General features: G+C 37.9%; 1 non-coding gene across 1 annotated transcript; it reads right to left on the bottom strand.

Moving 5' to 3' along the window:
- Positions 1-5,621: 5,621 nt before the first annotated feature.
- Positions 5,622-5,693, bottom strand: trnaw-cca (transfer RNA tryptophan (anticodon CCA)). Its single transcript has one exon. It is a non-coding gene; the product is annotated as a tRNA-Trp (tRNA).
- Positions 5,694-6,041: the final 348 nt, after the last annotated feature.

Genomic DNA, 6,041 nt, shown 5'->3' on the forward strand with positions numbered 1-6,041 from the left:
GTTGTGATACTACCCTCCAAGATTGCTCCAAATCACAGTTTTGGCATTTATTTCTACTTTGTGGAACCAGGCGTCTGCTTTCTATCAACATGTCGGTCCTCTTTTCTTTTTCTTTTTTCTCCTCCAGACTGAGTGAGTGCATATGCAGGAAATGGCATCCCAGAGATCTTCATGTTTGTTGTCTATTTGGCCATCTGTTGCGGTCTGGTCCAGAAGAGGGCGCCATTTATTTTTTGTTTGTGTGTTTGTTTGGGGTTTTTCCATCTTTAAATGCAGCCCCCCTTTTTCAGAGGCTCAAAACTTTACAATATGGTGATATATCCATTATTGACAGGATATATGTCAATATAACTTTAAATATAAGTTTTTAATACTTGGAAATCATTTCTAGTAAAAGACTAACTGAAATCTAAAAATCTTGGAAACATCACCAAATGCTGTGTTTATTCCCCTGAGATCTGAGCTCTGCTCGGCCTGGAGCCAAGATGTCTCTCGACTGTAAAGTTGGAAAATGATTCTCCTGTGTTGGTTTGATGTTCAGAAACAGTTTTTGTCAACCATGGAAATAATTCTGTCATCCACATTTTCGTTTGAGGTCTTTCAGGCCTTTAAGTATTTGGACAAGACATCCTGTCCATCCTTGTCCTGAGTTGGACAAGACATTTATTCTTTTCAGGGATGAACCAGAGTGTTGATTCGGTCCCTCCTAATGTTCTTTGCTGCCTCTGTTAGGTTTATCTTGTTTTGCTCAGACTAGTGATGGCTTTCCTTATGCATAGATTTAAAGTAACACTAAAGTTAATATACGTCAGTTACTTTTCAGTAGCTCCATTAACTTATAATAACAATAATGCAGTTTTCCAGACCGATTGTGTAACACTGCAGAGCCCTTGGCGTTGGCCCCATCATTTGTGAGCTGTGAGTCAGGAGCGAGGCTGTTTACAGCCATGTAGCTGAAACTGCCTTGATCAAGCTCTGTGTTCTCTCGCATGTAAACTCCACACAGAAATGGCCCCAGACTGGATTCAAACCCAGAAAGCAGCATTGTTTGAATAGTTACTTTAAAATGAACTTAACAGCTCTTTTACATACAGACAACTTTAATGCGATTAAGTTGATGTGTTATGCCTTCAAATTTACACATTGCTAACCCTACATCTCATCTGTTTCTTTGGGTGTGTTGTAGCCTTGAATGATAGAAACTGGCATATAAAAAGGCAGTCTGTTTCCATTTTGTCTTAAATCAAATATAATTTAATCTAAAATTTGGAAATAACTGTTTTATTATATTTTTTTACTTGTGCTATTCCTGCTGTCCAAACATTTTCCAGGCTATTGTTTATGTTTATTCTTCATTAGTCACTCATCCCCAGCAGAGCTGCAGCATTTTTTTTTAACATTTCGTCACATACATCAGTTGGCTAATGTTCATCTTACTCATCTGGTCCTGCCTGCTGTGCCTGAAGCTAGACCGGAGACCGGCTGCCTTGTGGCCTATGGCAGCACACTGATAGTTCTGGACTACATGTGGAGTTTGGACATGAACATGAACACGTTCATCTAATTTTTGGGAGCTAAAATTCATAGCCAAATACTTTGAAACTTTCCAACTAAATATCAAAGCAGTCACTAAACCTGATATTTAGCTTGGCAACCTGCAATCTGAAAACACAGCGTGGTTTAAATACGTGCAAGGCTATTTAATAAAATAAGACTGTAGTTATCCATTGTGCTCCTGAAGATGGTCAAGTTTTAGTGTTTTGACATGTGTTGGAATAACTCTGAGGCTTTCATGTTTCCAGTTTCTCAATTATGTCTCACAAACCTGAAACTGCCTGAAAATGGTTCTTTTTCTTTTGGTTCACCTAGATTTCTGCTTCCCCCCAAATGGTTTATATGTGTTTATTAGTTTTAGGAATATAGATGCAACTGTATTTTACACCTTTGTTAAACTTTTTTATGTTTATTTGATGGCCAGATAAATGCAATACATGTACACAAGTATGGGTAATTAGTTAAGCAATAATTTGACAAACTCAATTCTCATTTCCTACGTATAAAGAATATCTCCTCATATTATTCTGACCATCAGCATTTTGCTTCCACAGAGTTAAAGTAAACTATGTCTCATCTCTTTTTAAACATATTTATTGTGCGTAGGTCCTTTGCATGAGGGCCTTCTGGTTACTGCTGAGACAGACGCTTACAGAGAGACAGAAGAAAAACAAAAGGAGACAGCACTGGTCTCTCAGACGTTCATGTGAAGCCAGGCTGGACCACATACAACCCGCTTTGATCTTGGGTGTGCCAGACCAGTGAAACTTCTCTTTCTGTCCATGTAAAGAAGTTTAACTACACATTTAATCTCTGAGGTATCTTTAAATGAGAAAAAAAGTGCATATTCAACAGTACGTCTCAGTTTTTCTACATGATAAAGAAAACGAGTAAATTAGAGAATTCTGTAGACACAGCTCTTTGGGTTTAAATTGTAAGAAATTAATGTGCAAAACAATAGAAAGATTCTGCTAGCTCACTGTCCAGACTGTCCTGTAATTATAAAACAGAAATCTTCTGTTTGTTTGTTTTAATAATGTGGATCTACTTAATCTACTTAAAAACAAAACAAAGCAATTTTTACAGAACAAAAAAATGTCATCTGATGTCTTTATTAGAAGAAAAAACTATAAAAGTCCAAAATGTATTTTCCAAAGCTGCCCAGTGGACCAGATTGTCATCTATGGTGTGCTGATTGTGGTCCCCGGGCCTTATATTTGTCACCCCAGAGGATCAGAAGAAGGAGCAGGGTAAGCCCTGTGCTCTTTTTTTTAAACTTACAATAAGATATAAACTGTTCAATATGGGTTACAGGCAAAGTTAATAAACTAATTATGTTAAAGACAATGAAAGATATGGACAAATATTATATTACATGCAGGTATCAGAACTAGAACATAATGGGGCTGAAAGATTTACTCCATCTATTTATTTTATTTGTGTCTGATCATAACAGGACAGGCTCTGCTTTCCAAAACAAAAAGAAAAAGGGGATGAAAAAGAGATAAAAAGTAAATGAGTAAAAACGAATCCACTGAGATCTTCTACGTGATGATGTCCCTGTTTTGTGTGGTACCAGGTACCAAAAATACCGGACAATGATCAGACTTTCTTTGTTTTTTTGGATTTAGCATATGCACCAAAAACCCAGCAGACCTTGAATGTGACACAACTCATCCCATTTTTGTCACACCCTGTTAACTGCCTCTTTTGATCGTCTGTTCTCATCGGTGATTGCGTGCTGTATTGTTCAGCTGTGTGTCATAACATCCTCACTTCACAGTCTGTGGCATGGGCCTTTTAACTTTATTATTGTTTTTGTGGATTCCCCGTTGTTCTGCTGCCACTTGCCCAGCTCAACTTCCTGTTGTTTCTCACTGTGAGCTGTTGCCGTCTTTCCTCTATCATCTGTTTCATTCACGGTAAATTGATTCATGGGTTCTATTTAATCGTTGGGTATCTGCTCGCTTTCTGTGCCATGCACCATCCCAGTTCATCTCTGAATTTCAGCGTCTTCCTCCTTTACCTCCCACTCTGACTTGTTCCTGATGCTTTGTTTTTGGTGGTGCTTTACATTAAGAATATAACTAACCTTGCTTCTAAAGTTCAGGTATTCTGCATGGCAAGTTCGTTTTGTCTTTCTTTTTGTTTTGCCCGTAGCCAAATTCTTACCCTCTTTTAATCCTTTTTCAAATAAAATCTCTCTACTTCTGACAGACAACCTCTTTCTCATGCATGTTTGGAATCTGCAAGAATTTCTTCAACCAGTGGCTTTCTGATGATCCACACCCTGATCTGTCCACTGAACCCCAGAAAATTACCCCCTTCCTGAAAAAGCTCCCTTCCCCCAAAACCACTGGAGTCCTGCAGCCAGTTTGTGTGGATCTTGACAAATCTCCATGGATCTATTCTAGTTTCTCTCCTCACTGTGTATAATGACTTCTGTGTAACTATACTGGCCTGAGAAGCATCAAAGGGAAAAAAAATTCCACTCAAATAAGTAAGTGTGACCACAAAATGGCAAAATGTTCGCCTTGACATGCAGCCAGTGCGTGCAGCCAAGCCTGAACTTTGACATGGCTCCATTATTGCCTGAGAACACATTAAAGTTTTAATGTCTTAATGCGATTATTTATCTGCTGCTCAAAGATCAGACACCATGAAATCAACACAGATTGTTTTAAGGAATGCAGCAGAAACGATTACAGCTTTTTGTTCAAAATGTTGGGTGAAACGCTGCTCTGCTGATGATTCCCACTCTGCATTGGAGTCATTGATACTACATATGAACGTGTGTAGCATTTATGTACTTATGAGGACAGAATACCTGTAGGAAATTTACTGAAAATATACATTAAACACAGTACGAAAAAGTTAAAAAGCCTGCCAAATGTTAGAAAGTTACTCAGAATTATATTGGCTTAAGTCAGGCTTACGTGATCCAGTGACTCCAGCCCTCGAGGGTCGGTGTCCACGTGTCCCTGCTGCTACTTTATATTTTCTAACATAAAGTCAGAAAGGCAAGAACCAAAATTAAACACAAAAAAAGAAAATCAGTATCTATCTATCCATCCATCTATCCATGTTATGTCTATCCAGATAGACATAACATTAGACAACAATATAATGTATTAAAGTATGAAACAACATGAATGCTAAAAGTGTCACTTTATTGAACCATTTTAGGTGAAATAAAGAGTACAGGGCTCTTTGGTCTTCAGTTTTTTGTGTGAATTGTTTTGCTTTTCCCTTCTTTTTTGTCTGTTTGTGTCTGGATTGCTTGGATTTGTGAAGTGTTCAACAATTTAGTAGACCACCTGTCGTAAAACAAGAAAGCACAAACATTTCTAATTCTTTTACTTGTTTAAAACTAAAACAAATTATATTGTTGTTATTGTGTATTAGGCAAATAATAAACTGAATTCACATTTTTATTCCCAAATTTGACTTCTGGAGAAGTCTGAAATTAATCAAGCACAACATTCAACCACTGAAACATCTTTTTTTCTGTTCAGGGATGTAACATGTAGTGTAATTTGAAATCTTAATCAAAAAATAATAACGGGCTCTACTCGTTTTTTCTGTTTTTCATAACAACAATAATAATAATATTTTAGCTTTAAAATTATAATTTTAGTGAAAGAGCGCATACTGGTGGATTAACCACGACAGAAACAAAAACAATGACTTTGGTAATTACCAGTACTGTTAATTAAATGTTTCTTGAGTAATAATAAAAAAAATAATTATGGGGGAAAACGGAAAAAAGTTGCCAGCTCCAGTATATATATATTCTTAAATACTGTAATGACAAAGTTGCCAAAAGTTACAGAATTTCAGTGTGGTACTGGGTGAAAAACGCAACCACTACATAACATTTCATAAGCAACGCATAAACCAGAAGAAGAAGGACAAATTACATCAACACTCAGCAGCACCGGGGGCGATTATTAACCGGGTCACAGAGCCTCGATCTTGATGATCTTCATGTTGGATTTGACGTCAGATCTTCGCTGTTGTAATTTGGGACGCGCTCTCCTTTAGTCTGCGTGACAAGAATAAAGGATTGACCCCGACGTGATTTGAACACGCAACCTTCTGATCTGGAGTCAGACGCGCTACCGTTGCGCCACGAGGTCGTCCGTTCTGACTGTCCCCCCACCAAACAACAACAACGGGAAATTTTTTTTTTTAAAAGTGTGTGCGTGCGTGTGACGAACGTGATCATTTATAGAAATTCACCACAGATCTGTCTGCTTTCCTGAGGAACGTTAGTCCTTAGCTCAACACAGAGCCCACGTGGAGCTCTGCAGCTGAAGCAACAAGAAGTGTCATAAAAACAACAATCGTGAAAGAGAACAGTGGAAAGACTGTCCGTGGTTCTAAATTGCTCATATTGTGAATGTGAGTATGAGTGAGTCTCTGTTAGTCCACTGGCCCTATTGAAGGTGGGATAACTGGGATCTGCTAAAGAACTGCAAGGTGCA

This window comes from Astatotilapia calliptera, chromosome 18 (assembly GCF_964374335.1).
Source record: "Astatotilapia calliptera chromosome 18, fAstCal68.1, whole genome shotgun sequence".
NCBI classification, from domain to species: domain Eukaryota; kingdom Metazoa; phylum Chordata; class Actinopteri; order Cichliformes; family Cichlidae; genus Astatotilapia; species Astatotilapia calliptera.